This window comes from Microtus oregoni, unplaced genomic scaffold (assembly GCF_018167655.1).
Source record: "Microtus oregoni isolate MIOR12 unplaced genomic scaffold, Mior012 000002F_ref0000024, whole genome shotgun sequence".
NCBI lineage: Eukaryota > Metazoa > Chordata > Mammalia > Rodentia > Cricetidae > Microtus > Microtus oregoni.
In genome coordinates this window covers 81,368,572-81,381,468 of record NW_024543061.1, presented here as the reverse complement: position 1 = coordinate 81,381,468, position 12,897 = coordinate 81,368,572, and the positions used below count along the sequence as shown (strand labels likewise).

General features: G+C 38.6%; 1 long non-coding RNA gene across 1 annotated transcript in view; it reads left to right on the top strand.

The window, feature by feature from the left end:
- LOC121434039 overlaps nt 1-12,438 on the top strand; it is a 33,193-nt gene extending 20,755 nt beyond the window's left edge. The window contains exon 4 of the long non-coding RNA XR_005972388.1: nt 12,056-12,438. This is a non-coding gene — a long non-coding RNA (uncharacterized LOC121434039). The remainder of the gene's footprint in view (nt 1-12,055) is intronic.
- Nucleotides 12,439-12,897: the final 459 nt, after the last annotated feature.

Below are 12,897 nucleotides of genomic sequence, written 5' to 3'. Positions count from 1 at the left end.
AAAGATTCAATAAGACAAAGAGTTGGTTCTTCGAGAAAATCAACAAAATAGACAAACTTTTATTCAAACTAACAAAAAGGCAGAGAGAGAATATCCAAATTAACAAAATCAGAAATGAAAGGGGGGACATACCAACAGACATAGAGGAAATACAGAGAATCATCAGGTCATATTTAGAAAATGTTTACTCCACAAAATTGTAGCACTTAAAGGAAATGGATAACTTTCTGGATAAATATCACTTACCAAAATTAAATCAAGACCAGATAAGCAAACTGAACAGACCTGTAATTGCAAAAGGTTGGCATAGCAAGAGATAAGCTCTGTTTAAATATGAATACATCCTTTCCACTTATGATTTTTGAAAGCATAAAATCAAAGAATTATTGAAATAGTTATACCAGTAACTTGGAGGCATGATGGCTTATATCTGTGAGATCACTCTCTTGCTGCCTTTTCTGATTCTGATTATTTAGATCTGTGTATCCAATGTCTACATATATCCAAGCAAACATAAGTGACAGAATAATGTAACGATTGAAGCTGTCATTGTCACTATATTCAGAATACCAGCAACATTTCAAAACCATTTGATCAGAGTCCAATTAAATATATTTATTGTTCCTCACACAAATTTTGATCATATCCCCTACTTTTACTTACCCCAGACCCATGTCCATTTCCTTACCCATCCAAATTTGTGCCCTTTCATCTTTGTAAAGTTCATCAACTTTAACCTGTGCCACCCATACGTTCTTGGGAATGGCCTTTACCAGGTCATGGTGAACCAATCACAGGCCACACTCTTAGAGAAGACTTATTCTCCCTGTTCTAATAGCTATCAACTGCTAATAGCTCCTTACTTAGTGACAGAACTTACTATCTACCTCCCATCATGAAGCTACAGTTTTGTCATCTTGAAATTGTAAATTAATGTTTTGTTTTTTGCAGCATGTTTTAAAGTATAATAATATAAAGCACATTTCTCCAAATAAGTTTTTCTAAGTACACCAATTTACTTAGAGAGCTAGAGATATAGTTCACAGTTTGAAAGCATTGTCAGTTCTTCCAGACGTCCTGGATTCACTTTCTAGCACCCAAATGTAGCTCATTATCATCTGTAACTCTAATTCTAGGAAATCTGACACCCTCTTCTAGTATCCCTGGGCAATGCAAACAGGTTGTGCACTGATATGAATGCAGCAAATAAAACATATAAATACACAGATAATAAAAATAAACAAATCTAAAACAAAATTCTAATAATTTAGTAATGTTACCATTTAAGGTTAGACCCAGAGAAATTAAAAAATTAAGGGCTGAACTGTACATTGCCTAAGTACACAGAGGAGTGACTCTATTTTACAAAGTCACCAATACAGGAAATTTCCCGGGGTCCTGATTGTGTTTTCCCTATTTCACAAAACATGATCCCCATCAAAAAACAATTCCACATATATGACTTGAATGCACTTTTAGAATCTGAGAATGGCAGGTACTTTTAGAAACTTCAAAGCCCACTCCCAGTGACGTAACTCCTCTAACAAAGTCATAACTCCTTATCCTTTCCAAACAGTTCCATCAACTTATGACCAAGCATTTAAATATGAGCCAATGGGGGCCATTCTCATACAAAGTACCACAGACTAAAAGGTTATCATTATATGAAGTGCCTTTTATTCTAACAAATTTTGTTAATCCCTCTTTCCTTTTTTGATTCATCTTTTTTTCTCTCAATCTACAGCTACATCAAAAAGCAAATTCTTTGTTCTAATATTAAAATGTGACCACATTATGAAATAGGAGTTTGTGTCTCCCCAAATCACCTTGTTGAATCCTTAGTCATACATACTTTTGGGGCAATTAGGAGGTTGTTGGTTCTTGAGAGTTGAACTTTCACACTGGGATGAGTGATCTAAGAGAAAGCAGAGTGCTTGCTTCTCTTGCTCTATCATGCAAGGATGCTGTAAGAAGAAGTCCACCTGCACAGTCAGAAAGTTCTCACCACCTGGCTCTGAAGGAAGCTTGGCTTCAGTCTCCCAGCTTCCAATGAGATGCAAAATGAATTTCTGCTGTTGAAGTTGCCTACTCTTCCCTTTTCTCAGTTGAACATTCAGTTTAAAAAGAGGTAGAGTGATGCATTCACAGTGTTGGTGGGTGGAAAAGAAATAAAACCTCTCAACTAAAATCTGTAGTTAGAAAAATGTCCTTAAGAATTCACAGAAAAAATAATTATTTTCCTCAGATGAGTAAAATGTATGGCAGCTTATTTGAAAATTTTCACAGTGAGAGAGAACAGAGGGAAAGTGGAATCTGATGTTTATTCTCTTGTTTTCATTCATCGTTTTCATTTTTGTTTCCCTCGGTACAAACTAGCCCCCAAAGTCTACTCATTTATTTGGCCACTGACTCATTCCTGAGACAAAGCACCAAGGATCCACAATCAGAATTCACTAATTGGCTGATATATCCAATCAGGATTTACCAACTCACCCTAGCACAGACTCCCCTCTTTTCCCTTGAAAGTTCTCTCCTGCAGAGATAACCTCTCTTTCCCATTGCTTTTCTTGCTTACTTGCTTCTGCTACTACATTTGCAGCCTCCCACCTACAACCCTGTAAAAAGGCCGTTTTGAACTGCATAGAAACCTCTGTACAGGGGTGACTTGGGGTAGCATTCTCACTTATATGCCTTGCCAATAGTCAGTTTACGAGAAAACAGATGTGCACTGTAGTTCAAAGGCTTTGATTAAGTTGTTGTTTGTCTTCTGATGAGATGTTTTTACATATTATATTACAGCAAGAGTTATTCCCATAACACCAGGCTTTTTGTTTAGATTAACTAGGGCACCAAGCTCTTGAAATTATTTGAGGGCGGAAGGCGGCCCGAACACCAGGCGGCGGAAGGCGGCCGGAACACCGGGTGGTGGAGGACGCCCAGCACAGCTGGAGGGGACCTACTGGGACAGGCTGGAACCGGCTGAGACCGGAGCAGCAGCAGAGGACACAGGCTGCTGGCGGCGGGAACTGTCCCAGCAGCAGAAGCAGGCTGCAGGGACCACGCGAAACACTGAGAACAGATCGCCCCACTACAATTAAACCAAAGAGGTAGGCCTTCGGTTGGGGAGGTCCCTGGCAAAGGAGAAGCTGGGTCCTATTCCTGAAGACCCTTCTGAGGGGTGAGAGGGATCTTGGCCCCCAGCAGGAACCAGGAAACAGAGCAAGGGCATTTTGTAAGAGGAGCCCCTGGCCAGCAGGGAAACCTGAACCAGTTTTAACAGACCCCTGAGATAGCATCGATAGGAGAGATGGGCAGGCGCCAAGGAAAGAATTCACCCAATAATCTGAAAAACAACATGAAAACACCAGAACTTACAACAGAAGGTCTCCAACACCCTAACACAGAAGAAGTGGAAAAAATTGACTTTTTGAAAGCAGTAGAGTCCCTTAAATAACATGTGAAAAATGCCCTTATAGAAATGGATGAGAAGTATAACCAAAAATTTGAAGAAATGAGTAAATACGTACATAATACCCTGGGAAACCAAGAAAGAACGATCAAACAGGTAATGGAAACAGTTCAAGAATTGAAAACTGAAATGGAAGCAAGGAAGAAAACACAAACTGAGGACCAGCTGGATATGGAAAATCTAGGTCAACAAGCAGAGCCTACAGAAACAAGCATAATCAATAGAATACAAGAAATAGAAGAAAGAATCTCAGATTCTGAGGACACCATAGAGAAAATAAACGCTCTGATCAAAGAAAACTGCAAAGCCAACAAATTCTCATCACAAAACATTCAGGAATTATGGGACACAATAAAAAGACCAAATCTAAGAATAATAGGAATAGAAGAAGGAGAAGAGTCACAGCTCAAAGGCCCAGAAAATATTTTGAACAAAATTATGGAAGAAAACTTTCCCAACTTAAAGAAAGATATTCCTTTGAATATTCAAGAAGCATACAGAACACCAAACAGACTGGATCAAAGGAAAACATCCCCTCGCCATATAATAATCAAAACACAAAATATACAGGTAAAAGAAAGAATACTAAGAGCTGCAAAGGAAAAAGGCCAAGTAACTTATAAAGGTAAACCGAACAGACTTACACCTGATTTCTCTATGGAAACAATGAAAGCCAGAAGGTCCTGGATAGACGTACTGCAGAAGCTAAGAGACCATGGATGCAAGCCCAGACTACTATACCCAGCCAAGCTTTCATTCACTATAAATGGAGAAATCAAGACATTCCAGGATAAGAACAAATTTAAACAATACGTAGCCACGAATCCAGCCCTACAGAAAGTAATAGAAGGAAAACCGCAACCCAAGGAATCCAACATTGCCAACACTGCCTACAATAACTCAGGCATCTAGCGACCCTTCACCAGCACAACTCAAAGAAGGGAGACACACAAATTCTACTTCCAAAAACAACAAGAATATCAGGCATGAACAACCACTGGTCATTAATATCACTTAATATTAATGGCCTCAATTCACCTATAAAAAGGCACAGGCTAAGAGATTGGATACGAAAACAGGATCCAACATTATGCTGTTTGCAAGAAACACATCTCAACCACAAAGACAGGCATCTACTCAGAGTAAAGGGTTGGGAAAAGGTCTTTCAAGCAAATGGTCCTAAGAAAAAAGCAGGTGTGGCCATATTAATTTCTAACAAAACTGACTTCAAGCTAAAATCAATCAGAAGAGATCGAGATGGACACTTTATACTCATAACAGGAACAATTTGTCAGGATGAAGTCTCAATCCTGAATATTTACGCCCCTAATATAAAAGCACCCACGTATGTAAAAGAAATATTACTAAAACTCAAGGCAGACATCAAACCACACACAGTAGTAGTAGGAGACTTCAATACACCTCTCTCAGCAATGGACAGGTCAATCAGACAGAAACCTAATAGAGAAGTAAGAGAACTACTGGAGGTAATGAAGCAAATGGACTTAACAGATATCTATAGAACATTCCACCCAAATAGGAAAGAATATATCTTCTTCTCTGCAGCCCATGGAACCTTCTCGAAAATTGACCACATACTCGGAAACAAAGGAAACCTCCACAGACACAAAAAAATATCAGTGTCCACCTGTGTCTGATCAGATCACCACGGATTAAAGGTAGAATTCAACAACAATCCTACCTCCAGAAAGAAGACAAACTCATGGAAACTGAACAGTCAACTACTGAACCACACCTGGGTCAAGGAAGAAATCAAGAAAGAAATTAAAGTCTTCCTTGAATTTAATGAAAATAAAGGGACAACATACTCAAACCTATGGGACACTATGAAAGCAGTGCTAAGAGGAAAGTTCATAGCACTAAGTGCCCACTTAAAGAAAACAGAGAAAGCATACATCGGAGACTTAACAGCACACCTGAAAGCTTTAGAAAAAAAAAAGAAGCAGACACGCCCAGGAGGAGTAGAAGACTGGAAATAATCAAACTGAGGGCGGAAATCAACAAAATAGAAACGCAGAAAACAGTCCAAAGAATCAATGAAACAAAAATTTGGTTCTTGGAGAAAATCAACAAGATCAACAAACCCCTATCCAAACTAATTAAACGACAGAGAGAGAACATGCAAATAAATAAGATCAGAAATGAAAAGGGCGACATAACCACAGACACAGAGGAAATTCAGAGACACATTAGATCTTACTACAAAAGCCTGTATGCCACAAAACTAGAAAATGCAAAAGAAATGGACATGTTTTTAGATAATTGCCACATACCAAAGCTAAACCAAAACCAGGTGAACGATCTAAATAGACCTGTTTGTCGCGAAGAACTAGAAACCATTATCAAAAATCTACCTTCCAAAAAAAGGCCAGGACCAGATGGTGTCAATGCAGAATTCTACCAGAACTTCCAAAAAGACCTAATACCTATACTCCTTAATGTATTTCACAATATAGAAACAGAAGAGTCATTGCCAAATTCCTTTTATGAAGCTACAGTTACCCTGATAACAAAACCACACAAAGACCCAACCAAGAAAGAAAATTACAGGCCTATCTCACTCATGAATATCGATGCAAAAATTCTCAATAAAATACTGGCAAACCGAATCCAAGAACACATTAGAAGAATTATCCATTATGATCAAGTAGGCTTCATCCCAGAGATGCAGGGCTGGTTCAACATATGCAAATCTATCAATGTAATCCAGCATATAAATAAACTGAAAGAAAAAAAAACCCATATGATCATTTCATTAGATGCTGAAAAAGCATTTGACAAAATTCAACACCTCTTTATGTTAAAAGTCTTGGAGAGATTAGGGATACAAGGGTCATACCTAAATATAATAAAAGCTATTTACAGCAAGCCGTCAGCTAACATTAAATTAAATGGAGAAAAACTCAAAGCCATCCCACTAAAATCAGGAACACGACAAGGATGTTCACTCTCTCCATACCTCTTCAATATAGTGCTTGAAGTTCTAGCAATAGCAATAAGACAACATAAAGGGATCAAGGGAATTCGTATCGGAAAAGAAGAAGTTAAGCACTCGTTATTTACAGATAATATGATAGTATACATAAGTGACCCCAAAAACTCTACCAAAGAACTCCTACAGCTGACAAACACCTTTAGTAATGTGGCAGGATACAAGATCAACTCCAAAAAATCAGTGGCCTTCCTATACATTAAAGATAAGGAAACAGAGAGGGAAATTAGAGAAGCATCACCTTTCACGATAGCCACAAATAGCATAAAATATCTTGGAGTAACTCTGACCAAGGATGTGAAAGATCTATTTGACAAGAACTTTAAGTCTTTGAAGAAAGAAATTGAAGAGGACACCAGAAAATGGAAAGATCTTCCTTGCTCCTGGATTGGGAGGATCAACATAGTAAAAATGGCAATTCTACCAAAAGCAATCTATAGATTCAATGCAATCCCCATCAAAATCCCATCAAAATTCTTCACAGATCTGGAGAAGACAATAATCAACTTTATATGGAAAAACAAAAAACCCAGGATAGCCAAAACAATCTTATACAACAAAGGAGTGTCTGGAGGCATTACCATCCCTGACTTCAAACTCTACTACAGAGCTACAGTATTGAAAACAGCTTGGTATTGGCATAAAAACAGAGAAGTAGACCAATGGAATCGAATAGAAGACCCTGACATTAACCCACAAACCTATGAACACCTGATTCTCGATAAATGAGCTAAAAGTATACAATGGAAAAAAGAGAACATCTTCATCAAATTGTGCTGACAAAACTGGTTGTCAACCTGTAGAAGAATGAAAATAGATCCATATCTATCACCATGCACAAAACTCAAGTCCAAATGGATTAAAGACCTCAATATCAGTCCGAACACACTGAACCTGATAGAAGAGAAAGTGGGAAGTACTCTACAACACATGGGCACAGGAGACCACCTCTTACGTACAACCCAAGCAGCAAAGACATTAAGGACCTCATTGAATAAATGGGACCTCCTGAGATTGAGAAGCTTCTGTAAAGCAAAGGACACTGTCGCTAAGACACAAAGGCAACCCACTAACTGGGAGAAGATCTTCACCAACCCCGCAACTGACAAAGGTCTGATCTCCAAAATATATAAAGATCTCAAGAAACTAGACCGTAAAAGGCTAACCAACCCAATTATTAAATGGGGCATTGAGCTGAACAGAGAATTCTCAACAGAAGAACTTCAAATGGCCAAAAGACACTTAAGGTCATGCTCAACTTCCTTAGCGATCAGGGAAATGCAAATCAAGACAACTTTAAAATACCATCTTACACCTGTCAGAATGGCTAAAATAAAAAAACACCAATGATAGCCTTTGTTGGAGAGGTTGTGGAGAAAGGGGTACACTCATCCATTGCTGGTGGGAATGCAAACTTGTGCAACCACTTTGGAAAGCAGTATGGCGGTTTCTCAGGAAATTCGGGATCAACTTACCCCTGGACCCAGCAATACCACTCTTGGGAATATACCCAAGAGAGGCCTTATCATACAACAAAAGTATATGCTCTATGATGTTCATAGCAGCATAGTTTGTGGTAGCCACAACATGGAAACAACCTAGATGCCCTTCAATGGAAGAATGGATGAAGAAAGTATGGAATATATACATATTAGAGTACTACTCAGCAGTAAGAAACAAGGACTTATTGAATTTTGCATACAAATGGATAGAAATAGAAAACACTATCCTGAGTGAGGTAAGCCAGACCCAAAAAGAGGAACATAGGATGTACTCACTCATATTTGGTTTCTAGCCATAAACCAAGGACATTGAGCCTATAACTAGTGATCCTAGAGAAACTAAACAAGGAGAACCCAAAGAAAAACATATAGGCATCCTCCTGAATATTAACCTTCAGTAAGCGATGAAAGGAGACAGAGACAGAGACCCACATTGGAGCACAGGACTGAAATCTCAAGGTCCAAATCAGGAGTAGAAGGAGAGAAGGCACAAGCAAGGAACTCAGGACCGCGAGGGGTGCACCCACACACTGAGACAATGGGGATGTTCTACTGGGAACTCACCAAGACCAGCTGGCCTGGGTATGGAAAAGCCTGGGATAAAACCGGACTCTCTGAACGTAGCGGACAATGTGGACTACTGAGAACTCAAGAACAATGGCAATGGGTTTTTGATCCTACTGCACGCACTGGCTTTGTGGGAGCCTAGGCAGTTTGGATGCTCAACTTACTAGACCTGGATGGAGGTGGGGGTTCCTTGGACTTCCCACAGGACAGGGAACCCTGATTGCTTTCTGGGCAGAGTGGGGGGGGACTTAATTGGGGGAGGGGGAGGGAAATGGGAGGCAGTGGTGGGGAAGAGACAGAAATCTTTAATAAATAAATAAATTAATAAAATAACAAAAAAAGAAATTATTTGAAATCATGTTACTAGTTTAAGAAACTATTTTCATGTATTATGGAATGATGGAGGAAGGTCATTGGTTAAATAAAGAAACTGCCTTGGCCCTGAGAGGACAGAAAATTAGGTAGGTGGAGAAAACAGAACAGAATGCTGGGAAAAAGAGGAAGTGAGCTCAGATGCTATAGCTCTCCTCTCTGTGGCAGACGTGATGAAGATCCGACTCAGGATGGACGTAGTGCTATACACATTAATAGAAATGGGCCAGGCAGTGTTTAAATGAATACAGTTTGTGTGTTGTTATTTCAGGGCTTAAGCTAGCTGGTGGCCAGGAGCCCGGTGGTGGAACACAGCCCGTAGCTCCTTCAACAATGGGAACCTAGTTTGAATTGTGATTTGAGTATTATAAAAAAAAGCACTGGCTTTGCAGTAAACTATGCAGGTGTATCTCCTACTCTGCATCCCCTGTGTCCTGATTTCTGCAGCACTAACCAGGGTCATCCATCACCAAGGATGTTGGGGAATGGTCCCCAACAATTGGTGCCTGAACAGGGACCCTGAAAGAAAGTTAGGAGTGCCGGATAATAATGTAAGTAATTACAGGGTAATGGGACAAGCTAACTCTTCTCAGCTTCTGTCTATGCTTAAACATTTGCTGAAAACTCATGACACTAATATATCTACGTCAGACATAGAGATGTGTCTTGAAATTATCAAAGAATAAAATTCTTGGCTTCCCTCAGATGAGAATTTAATGGATATAGGAAATTGGGATGAGGTTCGGATGAATATTGAGAAGGCTGTGAAGTAAGGTGAAAAAATACCAATGCACTTTTGGTATGTATGGTCTCTTGTTTATGTAGTTTTTAAAGCCATGCAGATTGAGAAGCCAGTGAAAGACTTAGCATCAGAGGTTCATGCTCCTGTGAAAAAGTTACAGGTTAGTGAAGAAATGCAAACTGAGATTGAAAAAGATAATTCTTAGTTAGTTGAGCAGCCGGTTAAGGTTACTCAGAAAGATAATGAAGTTACTAAGGAGAGGACAAAAAGTTAGAAAAGCAGCTGGAAGAATTGTTAACCATTGCCAAAGATAAAGTGAAAGTCAAACTGTCAGCTTCTCCCTGGAGAGGTATTCATTTAAGGCAGCTGCAGTCAGGGGATATGCAAAATCTTTGGATTCTTCTGATCTTGACTCTCAAGAAGAGTTTGGCCTTGACCAGGATGAGGATGACCCCCCTGACCATCATGTATTCCCTGTCATGGGACAGCTGCCTATTAGGGGAGTAGCCCCACCACCATTGAAGGTATCAATGTGGATGATATTAGTAGGATTCGGAAAGCAGTTACTTTGTACGATCCACAATCACATTACACTAAAGAAATTTTAATTGGTACTGCCTGTCATTATGGAAACTGGGCTCCTAAGGATTGGAAAATTGTGGCACGTTCGCTACTAAAAGACAGAGAGTATTTGCAGTTTCAAATGTGGTACCAGTATCTGTTTGTCTGTCATTACTGTCCATTTTGTTTATTTATCTTTGTTATCCTGGAAGGGATGAGGCAGGCAGACTCTGCCTCTAGCCTCCTGTATATTTTTATTGGATCAGTTCTAGGACTTTGGGTCCTGAAAGAAAACCTTCTCTAAGGAGAGGCATGAAACTGGCCACCTTCCTTCCTTGTTCTTTCATCCACAGCCTGCCAGCAGCTCCTGCAGAGGGCAGGGGATGCAGGCGCATGCTCAGGTGGGCAGAGATACTACAGGGAGACAAGTGCTTGTGTACCGGGCGGCAGGAAATTAACTGCTTGAAGTTGAAAAACTGCACAGATACATAACAGAGAATCTTTGATGGTGGCTGGAGAAGTTAACTTTTTTTTTTTCCAGAAATGCTGGCAGTCAAGGACACTCTGTGCCCACCAGGGCTGTTCCCCCTCTTTTCTTTCCTAAGTCAAGTTCTTCCTCACTGTGATAACACTCAAGGTCTCTTCTGCTGGCCAGCAATTTCTCATTTTAACCCTTCTCTGTCTTGATACTGCTTTAAAAAAATATTGAGTTATACCAACTTGTGTACTTTGCAAAGTTTTGATTTAAAATAATAGTTAAAGATGCATTATGTTTGGGGAAAATCATGCTTTTGTTTTCACAGAAAAAAAATATGTGTTTTAATCATTTAGATCCAATGGGTTACAAATACTTATCATCTTTAAAGGAAACTGGGTACAAATTATTTTGGTTAAGAAAAAAAAAGCTACTGCTGGTTTTAAAGGTTTCACATTAGTACAGGTCTTTATATGTCACTACAAATTTAAGTCTTTATTGTGATACATACACACATACATACATATATTATATATTTAGGCTTTTGTTTGAAATGTATCTATGCAATGTTCTGGACTGCTGGATAAACTCATGAGAGGAGACATTCATGGAGATTTATATGTTGTCTAAAGGACAAGGAGACAAACGAGATTAAAATGATATAGAAAATCTCATACATGGACAATAATGAGTTTTAAGAAAAACTATAAAAATTCTAAATATTTAATTATGTTGTGCTAATTCTGATTGACTTCAACATTAATAAGGCTAATGATTCTTTGCTGAAGAATAATTATGTTAGTTATACAATCATGTTCTTTAAAGGTAAAAGGAAGACTGAGGTCCTAAATACAAGTTAATAATTGATCATCATAATACAAGCAATTCTCCGAGTTACAAGGTTCTATAGGATTGTCCTCCTATAAAATAACAATGCTAAATGTCTTAGCTTTTCAGACTCCCATAGAGAAGTCCAAACATGTTTCTTAAAAACTTCAACATCACATCTATGGTCAATAAATTAAAACTGCAGTCTGATCCCTCCTGTGATGGTTAGTCGCAGGTCAAAAAGGTTTTATTGTGAGTCTATATTAATTCAAAGGGTTGAAAAAAATAAAAGACTGAGAACATCAATATAGGTTGTAAGGATTTGAAGGCATAAAAGCTTGGAGATTATATGGGTCTTAGAGTATATTCTAAAAATATAAAATTTATAAGAAATAATGGATTTAGATGTATATAAAAATTTAAAAGATTTCTTTCCCCTTCCTTAATTATTAACAATATCAGTAAATAAGCTTCAAATGAGTTCATAAATTTAGCTTTTGTTTCCAATCTGTATCTGTTTCACCAGGTTTCCACTTGGTTGACAAATGCATCCAAGCATCAGTTGCTGATAACAACCTGCTCCAAATGACTACGAGTCCTGACTTTGCTGAAACCTGACATGGACCAATCCAGCCAATGTGACTGCTGTCTTTTCAGCTTGTCAATGAAACAGATTCTTCTAAGTTCCCTCTTTGTTTTTGACTAACATTCTAGTTTTCCAGGGCCCCGAGAAAAACGTCCTAAGGTCAGCAGGAAGTAATTACAGAAATGAATGCATCATCCCTGTTCACACCCGCCCTCCCCCAAATGTTAGATAAAAAGGAAATTTCTCTGTCAGTCATCACAGGGATTTTGGCCATTAATGTCTTCAATAGTTAATAATTTCTATCTGGGTGTCATTAAACTAATGTTACTAAAATCTCAATATCAGCCTCTGGAATAAATTCATCTCAAGGATTTGAGTTGATGTACAAAGCAGGGGCAAGGAATGTTTTAAAGAGCAACATTTTGTCATTAATAACCTTATAGCTGAACAACCCATTTCACAAGCTCGAACTGTTTTTACTGATGGTTCTAGAACTCATGCCGCTTACTGGACTGAATCAGTTTTGGTCTCGATTATCTCCTTATTCCCCAGTGCAACAGAATTGAGTTATGGGCAGTCATTCAGACATTGCAGGATTTTCCTACTGAAACCCTTAATATAGTGGAAGATTCCAAATATGTAGTTGGGTTGTAATGAGCATCTGCACTGCTTCTATTCAAGTTAATAATCCTATACTACAAGGGTTATTTTTAACATTACAAATGTTACAGCAAAAATGAAATCATGTAGTGTTTATTGTGCATATACGATCACATATCAAA